Here is a 14855-nt window from a genome sequence, read left to right as displayed (position 1 = left end):
GCAGATTAATGCTTAATACAAAGGAATGACTTTCTAATAGTGGAATTTCTAGTATTCGGCACCTTCTGAGGGATGGCAGTGGGGACATGAGGTCCTTTCCTCTAACCAGGCCACATCACTCAGCACCTACATGTGAGGTGAGCTCTGTGTGTACATCTAAGTCAGGAGTCAGCAAACTATGACCCCTGATTTTGTAAATTAAGTTTTATTGGGCTGTGGCCATGCCCATCTGTTTACTTATTGTTTCTGGCTGCTTTCTGGCCTAATGGTAGAGTTGTGGGGTTGAGACAGAAAATGTATGGCCTGCAACGACTAAAATATTTACTCTCCAGTCCTTTACAGAAAAGATTTGCCCACCGCAGTCTAGGTTAACATGTAGCTTAGATTGACTATAGTTTAGAGACCAGGGTGTGATCTACTCAGAGCCTATTTTTGACACTATCAAAGGCTATTTTCTCTAAAAATATAAAGCATGAGGAAAAACAAACCGTATGTTCAGGTATTTAGAAAAATAATACTAATGCTATCTCAGAGTAAAGCCTTTTACTTTTATCTGATCTAAGACTCACGGTAACCCAGGAGTAGATATCGTTAACTGAGTTTTCGAGGTAGTAAAACTGTGGCTTTGCGCTGTTCAATAATGTGGTCTATGTTTCATAGTCGGTAAGGGGTGAGGCTGGGATTCAAATCTGGGCTGAGGGGAGATCTTAACCACCTCTTCTCTATACTCCTCAAATGTTGACTATTACTACCACATATCAAGCACTTATTAAATACCAGGTACTATTAGTCTGACTTCCCACATTTTTTCATTCAATCTTTAAACCGACTCAGGTAGGAATTTGCAGCCCGATTCCACATCTAAAGTTTCTGCAGCTTTTATTCATTTGGGGAACTCTCAAATGAATGACCTCAACAGCAATGACCGAAGACAACCCTTTATCAGCCCTCCACCTCTCTGATGGAGGCAGAGATCCTGTTAATTCTGCTCCCCGCTGGGGGGTTCAGCTGCTTTCCCACCTTCTTCTGAGCTGGGAGAGCTCAGTGTATACCCTCCCTCTCCCACATCAAGGCAGCTGGGCCTGTTCTGCAGAGTGGCAGATGGTAGAGGGACTCTGGGTGTCTAGTTGGGAGATGGGAGGGACAGAATGGACCAAAGCATGGTTTGGCTAAAACGACGAGAGAAGTGTGGTTTCTCAGCTGCTGACGTGCTCTGGCTCAGGAAAGGCAACAACACTAGTGTTTCCAGCTTCCCAGCTTCCCCATTGGTCGGAGCCACCGGCTCCCAGACCAGCAACACTCTGGACCACCACACCACCAACGCCGCACACTGCACATGCTCCCTCGCCTTCCCAACTGCCCTCACTGCCAGGATGATGTGCTGACTCTCAAATGACACTGCTGTTGACTGATGATACCACCACGGGCACTCTGGGCCAGATGCACCGGGACAATCTACTGTCTGCGTAAACATTTAGAACCATGTTGCTAAAATTGTTACCTACTTTTTCCAAGACCTTCAAGATACCCAGTTCTGCCCAAGGATCAACTAGAACAAAGCTGTTCTGAGTGGCCATGTCACTCAGCAGTGTGGGTTTATTACTGCCTGGTTCCTCCTTGGACTTGAATTCTTCCCGTTTTGCATTTTTAGTCTGTTTCTGTCAGAAAAGATAAAAGGTGGGATTCAAGAAACTCATATAAAAATAAACATGTTTCCTTGGTTACTGCTGTGACATTGCAAACCTTTGGGTGAGGGGCAGTTGGTTGGCATCTATCACATATGGGTGTAAGTACAGAGGGAATCACATCTTCGGCCCTATCTGTCATTCTCACTCCTGAACTCTGGACCTGCATAAGCTGTTATCAGTTATATCTCCACCTGGATGTCCTGCAGGTACCTTCAACCCAACAGACTCGAGAGAGCGCCCTTTCTCCTCATGCAGTGGTTATGGGCCTCCCCATCCACTGAGTCCCCCAAATAGCAATCTGGGAGTTCCCCCTTATATCCATTTCTACTCTTGGTGTCCTGGCTTGTCCCTGATCATCTCTCCTGGACTGTTGCTTCCCAACAGCTCCTCCAGCTTGTATGAAACTGCAGACTCTTTGAACAAACACAGATAAAGATGTCAACCAAGAAAAAACGTAAACAGGGAGGATAGTGTCAACGAAGAACCGGAAACAAGGATCTGCCCTCTGATTACCAGTATAATGAGTGTTTGAAAACCAACCAGTGTACAAGTCAGAGAGGATTCAGAAGCTGTGGGGCTACAAATACGCCGAGTGTCAGCTCTGCTTATCATCATGACTGTCGTTTGCTACAAAACAGTCATTGGTGAATTGTCCCTAACCCCCAAACGAAGTAAACAGAAAACAGGAAGTAGGTTCTTGAATTTAACGAAGTTTGATTATCAAATTTTTAAAAACATTGATTAAAAAAGCTACTTGCATTTGACATGTGTCTTGCCTAACGTTTCATGTTCGGGAAGATGAAGCAGGCTTTGTCTATGCAGTGCCCACAGAGCATTTTGAAGTTAGGTAAACAAATAGTGACCTTGGGGAGGTATCTCCATCTTCCTTCACCATCCTGTCCCCCAACATTAGATGTAGTCACTCATCTCCTCATACACTATTGTAATATTACAGTTATTATAACACTATTATAATTCCAACAGCAAGTTAGGGGACATCAGCAAAGTCCTCTCCTGAAGAAGTCACGTGAACAGAAATGGTGGCAGTTAAAGTAGTGCTAACACTAGCTGCACACAAGATACTGTATTGAAATGTGCAAAGTGGGCAGGTGAGGGGAGTAGGGGTGCCCTTGGTGCCTCTAGAGAATATGGGGCTCTTGGGCTCCTGCACTTCCCTTTTCATTGTGGGGATGGAAAGAGGGCTCACACACAACTCCCATGTTCTTTGAAGCACTATTGACAACAGCCAAGACATGAAAACAACTTAAATGTCCAGAGATAGAGGAATGAATTTTTAAAATGTGGTACATACATACAAAGGGATATTACTCAGCCTTTAAAAAGAAGGAAACCCTGAAATAGGGACGTGGATGAGAGCTGAGGACATCATGCTAACTGAAATAAGCCAGTCACAGAAGGACAAACTGTGTGATCCCACTTATGTATGAGGTATCTAAAATAGATTCATAAAAGCAAAGAATAAAATGGTGATCATTGGGGGTTTGGGGGAGGGGAAAACAGAAGTTGCTAATTGGGGGACATAAAATTATAATTATGCAAGATGAATACATTTTAGAGATCAGTTGTACAACACTGCACTGATAGATAGCAATACTGTATTGCCCACTGAAAATCTAAAGGGGTAGCTCAGATTAAGTGTTCATGCACCCCCCCCCACACACACACACACTCACACACAATCCCTAATGCCTTTAAATATTCAAAAAACTAAAACCAAATAAAAACATACTGTGACCCTATTTCTTCTGCTAGTTGCTGCTCAGTTTCTTTCTCTCATCTGCAACAAAACCCTCAAAGGAGTTTTCTCCCAGTTTTATCTATATATAACTGACATATATTAGTTGAGGGTGTACAGCATAATAATTTGTTATATGTATATGTTATGAAATAATCAGCACAATAAGTTTAGTTAACATCCACACCTCACAGTTATATTTATCTTCTATGATGAAAACTTTTAAGATTTACTTTCTTAGCAACTTTCAAATATATGATGCAGTATTATTAACTAGGGTTATTATGATGACTATATCCCCAAAATTTATTTATATTATAACTGGAAGATTGTTCCTTTTTACCACCTTTATCCACTTCTGCCATTTCTTTTCTGTGTCTATGAGTTTGGTGTGTTGTTGTTTTTGAAGATTTCACATATAAGTGAAATTATATAATATTTGTATTTCTCCATCTGACTTATATCACTTAGCTTAATGTCCTCAAGGTCCAGCCATACTGTTTAAAATGGCAGGATTTCCTTATGTTGTATGACTGAATTATATATATACTAGAGGCCTGTTGCACGAAGAGATTTGTGCAATAGCCCTTCCCTTCTCCTGGCTGCCAGCACAGGTTTTCCTCTGGCACCGGGGAGCCAGGCCTTCACTCCGGCCAGAGCCGCCTTCAGTCTTCCATCTTCGCTGCTCTGGCTCACCTTAAGTCTTCCCTCTGCCACCGCTTGGAGCCTACATATGCAAATTAACCACCATCTTTGTTGGCAGTTAATTTGCATATCACTCTGATTAGCCAATGGGAGGTGTAGCGAAGGTATGGTCAATTACCATGTTTGTCTATTATTAGATAGGATATCACAACTTCTTTATCCATTTATCTGTCAATGAACACTTAGGTTGTTTCCATATCTTGGCTATTGTAAATAATGCTACAATGAACATAGGAATGTTTTGTGGGTGTGTGTGTTTTTTTAAAGATTGTACTTTTGTTTCTTTTGAATATATACCCAGAAGTATTGCTGGATGATATGGTAGTTCTATTTTTAATTTCTTGAGGAACCTCTATCCTGTTTTGCATAGTGGCTACACCAATGTACATTCTCACCAAGAGTGCACAAGAGTTCCCTTTTTTCCACATCCTCACCAACACCTCTCGCCTGTCTCTTAAATGATAGCCATTTTAACAGGTGTGAGGTAACATCTTATTGTGGTTTTGAATTGCCTTTCCCTGAAGATTAGTGAGATTAAGCACCTTTTCATGTACCTGTTGGCCATGTTTATGTCTTTGAATCAATGTCCATTCAGTTCCTCTGACCATTTTTTAAATTGGATTGTTTGTGGGGGTTTTTTGTTGTTTTTTTTTTGCTATTGAGATATATGAGTAATTCATATATTTTGGTTATCAACTCCTTATCATATATTTGACTTGCCAATATTTTCTCCTGTTCCATAAGCTGCCTTTTGTTGATGGTTCCCGGTGCTATGATGAAGCTTTTTAGTTTGATGTAGTCCCACTTGGTTATTTTTGCTTTTGTTGTCAGACCCAATAAATCATTGCCAAGACAGATGTCAAGGAGCTTATCTATCCCGTTTTCTTCTAGAAGTTTTATGGTTTCAGGTCTAACATTCAAGTCTTTAATCCATTCTGAGTTGATTCATGTGCAAAGCAGTTTTCTGTGTTATTAACAATTCCTCTCCTCTTATTTTCTCTTAGACCTGATCCAGTTGAGCATCTGCCTCCACAACTCTTGCGCAGGTCACCCGTGACCTCCATGTTGCTATGAAGAATGGTAGCATCTCCGTTTTCACCTTTCTTGACCTCCCTCCCACAGCATTTCTTCCCCTGGCTCCAAGAACCCCATCTGGTTTGCAGGTTGCTCTTTCTCAGCCTCCTTTGCTGGTCTTCTTCTCTCCAAACCTCTTGATAATGGAATGTTCCAGGGTCCTGTGCCCAAGAGTGTCATTGGTTCTGCTCTCTTCTCCAAATTCCCCTGGTGGTTACATTCAGTCCCATGGTATTTAAATATCACATATATGCAAATAACTTCCAAATTTATATTTAAAGCTCAGACGACTCCCTCCAGGATAACTTCAGACTTACATCTCCATTAGCATACTCAACATCTCCGCTTGGACATCTAAGACAACTCAGATTCAACATGGAACTCCTGATCTCCCCCTGAAAGCCTCGCTTTTATCTGAATTGTGGGGAACTCAGGTCTTTTGGTGCTCATGCCCCAAACTTCAGCCTACCACCAATCAGGAAATCTCCTGGCTTCATCTCCACACTGTATTGGAAAATAGACCACTCCTCACTGCCTCCACCTCTGTTGCTTCCATTCATCCTTCTCCTCCTCCCCTTGCCCTCTCTTCTCAACACAGCAAACACCATGATCTTTAAAAAGAAAATCCAAGATCATTCCATTCCTCTGCTTAAAATTCTCCAGTGGCTCCCCATTTACCTCAGAACAACAGCCAAAGATCTCAAAATGACCAGTAATACCTTACAGGATTTAGACACCAGGATCCATCCTCCCTTAAGCATCTCTCACCCTTAGCCATCCCCATACACCCTGATCTAGGCACACTGGCCTCCTTGGTGTTCCCCAGGCCCCCTGGTGTTGCTCTAGCTTAAGGCGGTTGCACTTAGCAGTTCCCTTGCTTGGAGGCTCTAGCTGTGGATATCTGCCCAGCTGAGTGGCTCCCTCCCACCAGTCTTTGCTCAAGTGTCACCTTCTCAGAGAGGTATATAATCTGACCGGCTGCAGAGTACCCTGACTCTGTCCTCCCAGTTTCTTCTTCTCAACTCTACTTTGCTTGTCCACAGCATTCACCACCTTAGAACATATAAACATTTGCTATTTATTATTTTTATTATTTATTATCCACCTTCCCCCACTGGCATATAAGCTTCAAGAGGGCAAATACAATCTGTTTTGTTCACTGGGTCATCCTAAGCTCATGGCACATTGTAAACACTCAATAAATATTTGTCAAATGAATGAATAATTCATTAGTCTATCACTCTGGAACCAAGGAGGCAGCATGAGGTCCCACAGTGGGTCTTCATCTATGAAGAAACCTAGTGGGTTCAGGGTCCCGGGTACAGGAAGGAAGGAGGATTAGTCATTTACCCACATGCCCCTCTCCTGCTGGTTCTGTAAATAGAGATCTAACCTGAGCATCCATCAAAGCAGTGCACCTTCCCGGAGAAAAGTGTTCACAAAGTGCTGGGGGATGGGAGTCGCTAAGGGCAAGACTTTGATTTGTAGGACTTCAGTTTTATTGAAAGCATGTGGGGTCCTTTCCTCATCATGGGACTGGCCCCCTTTGTCCTTCCTCTTCCATCCCTGCCTCACAGCTACACCCTGTGATCAATCCTCTTCCCCTGGGGGACCAGGCGGGACCTGGCACTCAGACGCACTCATCCGCACAGCCCCAATCGATGCCGAGATCAATGCTGATGTTTGAAATCCGAATCCACCGCTTTCGCTTGCCTGGCGGCATTTTCCTCGGCCACGTTGGGACTCCAGTAGCTGTGGCCTTTTCCCCTCGAAACTGAAAGTGGTTTTTTCAGACACAGTAGTGGGTTTCAGAACTGCAAACCAGAGAGGCGTTCTGATTCCACAAACAGTCCCCAGAGGAAACCATTTCAAGCCCGACATGCTTCTTCTTTAGCCAAGGGACCTGATAGCATCATCTCAAAACTGTCCTTTCCCTGTGCCTATTCCATCACACACACGCGCACGCAAAAATACACACACATGCACGCACGCACACGCGCACACACACATGCATGGAGAGAGAGAAACCTACCTCCCACTGAACTAACGTAAGCAGGAAATAAAATCAGTTCCTCAGCTCCTTGCACTCCATCAGAATGTGGAAGAAAAATAACGTATTAGAAGGAAGGGTTCTAATGACCTTCCCTGCCTAGAGCCACAAACACCCGAGGATCTTATTATGGAGAAGTCTCTTTTGTGTTCCCATCTGTCTAGGTAGGGACACTGCTGCCCCCGTGTTGTGTTTGTGTTTGGACAGGGCCACCCAGCCTCCCGACATCTTGCAGAGAGAGAGACACCTTGAAGTGCTTCGTGCGGACCTCACAGAGCCCTGGTCTGCTTATCTGGGTCAGCAGAGCCTGCTCCCCACAGGTAGGCAGTGCTTCTGAAGACACTGGGGACTGGTTAAGAACTGCATGTCTGTCCCTGTGCTCTGTGAAGCCCGCACATGGGCGGGCAGCTCACCTTCCCTTCCTTAGGAAGACAGGGAAATCGACCTGGGAAAGGAGGAGGGGTTTATGAGTCAGACGACATGCCTCTCACCTTCTCCTTGCCTCACTTTTAGCTACTCGACCTGATGGAAGCTGGTATGTTCTAGAATATTCCTCCTTTGGAGAATGTGGAATTCTGGGATGTCAGAGTTGAAAGGAATATCAGAGGTTAATATTCATCCACTTCCCCGCTCCCCTTTTACAGGTGAACAAACTACGGAACAAAGAGAAAAGGCCATATAGCAAACAAGGAGCAGCATGAAGCCTAACTACAGGTATTCACTCCAGAATTTCCACATAGGAAAGGCTCGTGGCAGGTAATGTTGTGGAGGGGGCAGCTAGGATACATATTTTAAAGCTGCTTTTACTCACAACATACTGTTTATTACCTAAAATGCGAGTTTTCTTGGGGGGGAGGCTTTGCTAGAGGCTGGTAGAGTTTAGGTGGGACACCAAAGACTCTCTCCCTGAGTACCCTTTGGCGCACCATCGAATCCAGAAATGCTAATGCCTAATCTAGGGCTGTGTCCACCACTCCGCGCTGCCTTTCCAGGGATGCCGTAATAGAAGATAACCATCTGAACTTCCCTCAGAGTATCCCCTGGAACCAAGGTCATGGACTCCACCCTGGCATCAGCTGGGTGATGCCTCTTCTATTATAATGTACTTGGCTTGGGGCATCTGTAGCCCTTTAAGATGCTACAGTTCAAGGAAATAATGTCCTTCAGATCAGTCTTGCTCAGAAATTTCAAAACCTGTGGCCCAGAGAGCCCTCATTTCTCTGCTCACTCTGGATCCATCTCACGCTGTTATTTTCTATGCATACAGCCCTGCCAGCCCCCTGCTACCCAGAGCCCTCTGGGCTGCTATGCATGAGCCTCACCCCATAGAACTCACTTCATGAACAAGAGCCCCACATGGGCCTGGCAGCCGTGCCCAAACCCATACCGCTCAGCCCTACACACATTGTTAACAAGATGAGCCGTTGAGGGATTGGCAATAAGTTAGAGTTACCTGTCCCTTCTCCTGAGAAAAGAACTATATGTTCTTGCTCAGTGATGGAAGATTGAGGATCTTGATAAACAAACTGAAAGTGTTCCTTATCACAGCTTTTTTTTTCTTCCCCTTCCTCCTGCCCAAGTGGGTGCTGTGCCTTTGCGAATGGTCTGCATTTCCATAAGAATGTTTCACAGGACACAACTCCTGTGAAATACTCTGAAAAGGGGGAAAAAGCCAATACAACTTGTATTTCTGATTTTTTGTTGTTGCTGTTGTTGAAGGCATTAAGGATCTTTTCTTTCTGGTTACTGTTCTGAAATTTCCCATGTGCGTCTAGTTGAGACGCTTCTTGCTCATTATGCCTGGCACTTGATGTCTTTTTCCATTTGAAGAATCTAGGAAAAAATCTCTTGTGTTAATTCTCTGGTGGTAAGTTCTCACTTCTCTTATCACCATTATTTATCTTGGTAACTTCTATTAATTAGACATTGAACTTCCTGAATTAATACTTGACATCTCTTACGTTTCCAAGACTTGAGACCTTTTCATCAACCAACCTACACGGTGTGGTGTCCAGTGATAGAAATCTGCCTGGCTGGGCAGGTGGGGAAGTAGATGATTGCCCTGGGCCTTTTTCTTGCCCATAGATAAGAGTTTCAGATTGATCTGATTAGTTTATAGGATGGGGGCTTGACTGCGGCAGGCAGAGCTGTGCCGATTAGTACATTGGACCACGTTCCCTAAAGCAGTCTAAAACCACCACTCTGCTTGCCCACGTGCCTGAACCTTTTGGGAGTTACGTGAATAACCCTGCCTCCCCTCAGTGCTGATGAGCTCTGTCTCCAGTAGGTTAAATTACACTGGCTTGTGTTTTATGCTGAAAAGTCCCTGTCATGGGCATAGGCTGTGCACTCAACATTGGGAATTCACACTTATCCTCATGTGCTATTGAAGTCACGTGTAACTCTAAGGCAGATCTCCCTGTTGGCAGGTAGCTGAAATCACCATGCTGATTCCTTCGTAACTACTCAATTCAGATAAAGCTGTCAAGCTGAGTATGTCCCAACCCCCACTGAGGTCTTTGCCAATACAGATGGGAATTCTCTATGGGTGGGATCTGGTCTTTTCTTAAAAAAACAAGACTAGCAAACAAACAACAACAGTAATAAAGCCCCCAAACGCTCTCCTTAACCGCCCCAGCACCAGGCCCAGAGCTGTGCTCACAGCTGATGGCCACAAAATGCTTAGCTCACCTGCGTGGTGAGTAAAAGAACTCTGGCTTACAAGTCAGGAGGCTGCATCCTGCCTCTAAGTTCCAAGAGAACTGTACTGTTTATAGGTGAGATGCCAGTGCCACGGCATCAACATCTGGTTGAGGAAACCACACAGCAAATTACACAGAGTCCGACATGTGTGAGCACGTCAGGAGCTGGTTTCTTTCGCAGTAGAACAGTGCGAAAGGTGGTAGAATGGTGGGAAGGTCTACCTCATCACCTCCTCCCTCTCTATGGGCCTACAAAGGCTGCTTGGAGAACAGCTTGACCACTCTGGATAAAAACTTTCAGTTTCTCTTTCACCCCTAATCCTGGTCAAAGAGAAATGAAAGAAAGTCAATGATCTGCTTAGGGTGACCAGCTGTCCTGGTTTACTGAGGGGTTGCCCAAAATGAGGGGCTCTCGTTGCTAAAACGAGGATAGCACTGGGGAAACTGGGATGGTTGATCACCCCACTGAAGATCATCAGAGAACATAGATCCAACTAGCTTGAGAGAAAATTCCAGTAAGGTGAGTGAAGAGAGAGGTGGGAAGAGATTCCAGGCATGTGACAGACAAACCATAAGGTGACTCCCAGTAATCTCCAACCTCTTAATGTTTATGCCTTTGTATAATTCCCTCCCTTATCGTATGGACGGGCCTGTGCCTTCCTTCTAATGCACAAAATATGCCAAAGGTGGTAGATACCAGTCCAATAATTACAGCGTGTTACAGAAGACTCCACGTCCTCAGCCTGCAGCTAGAACTCTTCCTGCAGGCTTGGGGAAGTGGCAGTCAATAAACCTGGGTAGCAAGACCTGTGGGCGGCCTCCAGCTGAGAGGCGACAAAAAGTGAGTGCTCTCAGTCCTACAGCTGAAAGGAAGCAAGTTGTGCCCACACCCCAATGGGCTGAGACATAGACACTTCTCCAGGGAGCCTTCAGGTGAGAACACAGCCCTGCTGAAAGCCGAGTTGCAGCCTTGGGAGACCCTGAGCAGAGCACCCAGTAAAGTTGAGCCTGGACTCCTGACCCTGGAAATTGAGGTCATACACATAAATTGTCAAGCTGCTGAGTTTGTCATAATTTGTTCCCTAGCCACAGAGAACAAATACAAGGTGTTTTCAGACATTTTGCTAAGCCTGAGAGTTGCTCACACAGGAAAGGGCTGGCATCCCCACTGTACTGTGGTGTGGTCTGCTCCTGGCACCCCCTCCTGAGAAAATGGCACAGCCAGGTGGGCATGGAGGCCAATCTCTGGCCCTGGTTCTCTGTGCCCTGAGCCATCGCCTCTTTAAGCCACACCCAGTGTTTAACCGGGAATCTGTGTGGGACTTCCTTGTTCACAGACTATGATTCTCAGCATCAGTGAACCAAGGTTTCCAAACCAGGTCACTTCTGACTAGAGTCACCCTCCTTGTTACAACGGCGACCAGCTTTCATCGTGATGATACATTCGCTTTGAAGGAACTGTCAAGTCAGGAGTTAAAAATCCCCCTTTGAAATGATTCTCTTCCTTTCTGCCTCCTTTTCTCCGCCCCCCTCCTTCCCTGTCCCCATCCCTGTTCATGTGCACTCATTTCTCCTGTTCAAACAAGACGGTAAAAGGATGAGAGCAGGCGGCACTGTACCAAATTGGTCTAATGGAAATGAGGACCCTGCCACTGGAAATGTAGGTAGGACATAAAATAGGGTAATTGACAGTTTTAACTTTGCAGGCCAACCTCAGAGCTCCTTTGTTTGACTGGCCTGACCCCCAGCTCAGTGTGATTATCCATTTTAGAACTCAGTGAGAGACAGAACAAGGGCATCCGTGGCCCACTGGGCCACCTGTGGCAGCAGCAGCACGTGGGGCTAGTGAGCCCCTTCCCAGCACCTTGTCTCCATTCACCTAAGACTGAACATCCTCAGGCAATTGACTTGGTCCCAGATTAGCATATATTATCAGTCGCTGTCCTGGATACTCTAAGCTTAGGAGCAACCTTGCCAGCAACTCTGGGCTGTTTCCAGTTGGAGAGGATCAGGGGAGCATTCTCCCGGGATAGCACGCACAGAGCCTTCACTTTCACATAAGAACTCACCTGACTTCTCAATTACAGGGCAGCCGGTGCCACGGGCAGTGGGAAGGAGATAGCTTCAAAACCATGACATCGCGCTGCCCACTGCCAAGGTGCAAGGCCAACTTGCTCTAGAGCTCAAATATTCGTTATTTACGTTGAAAATTAATAGGTTTACTTATATCTTCTATCAACCTAAAAATTATTTAAGGTTAACATTCCAGTGTGTTAATCAGTGGGCCTGGCCACCCATCTCTTTCTCTCTGTGTGTGGTTTTGTTTTGTTTTTTGTTTTTTTGGCAATATACTATAGAGGAGCTCTCTTTGCATACACCCTGGGGTTCAGTATCTGTACAGCGGCAAGAGATATGTCACTGGTGCACAGCCTTAATAAGTCACAGACACGCGCGCACACACACCCCAGTAAAAATCTCTCCAGTCAACCTGTTCTGTGGTCCACTGACTGTTGTATCCACAAGGTACCTCTACTTTTGGGGATGGGGAGCCTTATAACATATGTACTAGTAAAAATGAAAACTAGAATATGGGCCATTTTTGCTATATACTCCATTGCCAGCCACTCTTATGTGGTCATTTTGATCACGTGAACAAACCATTGACTTAAATGATATTGGCAGAGACCGAGTCTATGTGATGTCTGGGAGGCTGTTTCATGGAGAAGCTGAGCCATCGAGCCTCCTGAGAAAAGGCTGTGGTCATCTGGCAGCGCCTCCTTTAACCTCCATCCCCCTTGAATATGGTGCACAGAGCTCATTTCTGAAGACAACTACAAATCAGCCACAATCACATTGTCACATGCGGAGCCTGGGCTGTATATAAATAACCGAGGGTCGTTTTTCTTGTGTGTGCTTTTTTTTTTTTCCATTAGGAGGATGGGATTCTTCAAAGCATTCTGCTATTTTAAGGCCTCGGACATTTCCAGTACTTTCACTTGGCTGCTCCCAGCCTTGACTTACTTATAGAGATGCCAAACTGAGATAAGGCTACTTAATAATCCACCAACTCCTGCTAAGTAGTTTCTTTTCCTGGCAAAAGCCAGCAGTAACCTCCTTCAGAAAGAGCCTCGGATGTGCTGTGTTTTTATTCTCCTTGGACCTTGAGTTACACAGAGCGGCTTAAATAGATGGATTCTAACATTGGGAAATAGTTTTCCCAGGCTTTCAGGTAAAATCCACAAAAAAGGGGTTTGAAAGAAGAAAATTTTCTAATTCTCATCCTTACAATAATCTTGCAGGATCCACAACATTATCATTCCCATATTATAGAAGAGGAAACAGAGCATCAAATTGCTCGTCTGTGGCAGCCCCAGTATTTGAATCCAGGTCAGCCTGACTCATCACATCCATTACGCCCTCCCTTCCCACCATGCCATCGACCTGCGGAGCCACGGGGACCCAGGTGAAGCGAAGGCTTGGCTTTGCCAGCAGGTACTACAGTTACGCGAGGCTCAAAAATTCATTCACATGTCAAGTATGTATTAAGCACTTCCTGTGTGTCAGGTACTGGGCTAGACATGAGAATAAGAAGTTACCACCTGCCTTGAAGAGTCCCTGGTCTAAATGTTTAGGCTACAAACACCAATCAATGAGAATCTACATTAATTAACAAGGAAAGGGATTAACCGTTACTATTTTAGGCTCACACACACACAAACCACATTCATATACAAATTCCAGTCAGACTACATTGTTCTGATGCCCTTTCCTCTTCAAAATCACACTTGGGTTCACTAAAATTTGCCTAAAATAAAATCAACAAGGTGGGGGGTGGGGTGGGGTGGGGAATATTGTCCTTCTCTTGTCTCCCATCAGGAGCTCAGAAAAATGGTACCACCTTGATTTGGGAGAAGAAACCTGGAAAATACTCAACAGTAGTATTTGTTTTTAAATGTATTTGTTCATTTTTTTAAAAAATCCTATTTATCATAGAAAAAGTAGATTAAGAAAAAATTACATTGCACCTTCCCACGTCCATACGACAAACATTTTTGACATCTTGCTATTTATTGTTGTAAACCTTTTCTAGACACCAGTATGTGCACAGGATTGTGCCCTAGTTGCTGTTTTATAGCTCACTTTCCTCCTAGTGCAGCACAAACATCGTGCCATGTAAATAGGTATCAGTATCATCTAAAGTACATACTAAAGGAACTGCATTTTCAGAGTCACATCCAGCAGGCTTGAAAATGGGCGCGCCAAAGGGATGCGGGACCAACCGGCCAATGCAGCCCTCTGGTGCCCAGATGAACGGAGAAACCCCTGGGATCCCCCAGACCTAGTCTTGTGTCTACACGAGTGATTACAGCAATAACAGGCTCCAACAAGATAAAGTTGCTCACAGCTTTTCATCCCAGCTGTCAGTACCTCTGATGAACAGAATGGCCCCAGAGAATCCCCAGCCAGACCTTCTTAACCACATGGATGATTCCAGCATGAACTTGATACCACAGAATCCAACTGGTCCCATAACATAGAAGAAGTACCCCAAACACACCTCATTCGTGCTAATGCAGTATGAACAGTTGGGGGTTCAATTTAGCTGCAACAGGTTTTCAAATAAAAATCTCCAGAAGGAACTTGTCTTGAAACTCAACCTATCGAAGTCAACAATAAAGACTTGGTTAAGGAACCGACGAGTCAAATCAAGGAAGCAGAGGCGGCGGCAGTAGCTTTCGCTAAAGCAACCAAACCAGATTCTTCCAGCCAGGCATGTGCCCTCCTCACCGCACCACCCACCAGTCCTTATTCTTTTCCCCTGTAGTTTCAGATTCCCCTACCTCCCTCCCACCTCAGCCCATAGGCCCTTCCAATTTGGC

At 44.9% G+C, this 14855-nt stretch overlaps 1 long non-coding RNA gene across 5 annotated transcripts in view; it reads left to right on the top strand.

The window, feature by feature from the left end:
- The window catches only part of LOC102770426, a 60736-nt gene extending 46769 nt beyond the window's left edge, over positions 1 to 13967 (top strand). For 2 of the 5 annotated variants that reach the window (XR_001515377.1, XR_436140.2), the window contains exon 6: positions 5 to 3124. This is a non-coding gene — a long non-coding RNA (uncharacterized LOC102770426). Of the gene's footprint in view, positions 1 to 4; positions 3125 to 7917; positions 8030 to 12908 lie in introns of those variants that run through there. The other 3 variants (XR_001515376.1, XR_001515375.1, XR_001515378.1) reach the window with 3 other exon arrangements.
- The last annotated feature ends 888 nt before the right edge of the window (positions 13968 to 14855 follow it).

The sequence above is a fragment of the Myotis davidii genome, unplaced genomic scaffold (assembly GCF_000327345.1).
Source record: "Myotis davidii unplaced genomic scaffold, ASM32734v1 scaffold362, whole genome shotgun sequence".
In the NCBI taxonomy this organism is placed as follows: Eukaryota; Metazoa; Chordata; class Mammalia; order Chiroptera; family Vespertilionidae; genus Myotis; species Myotis davidii.
The sequence above is the reverse complement of the archived record's forward strand: the minus strand, read 5'-3'. Positions and strand labels throughout refer to the sequence as shown.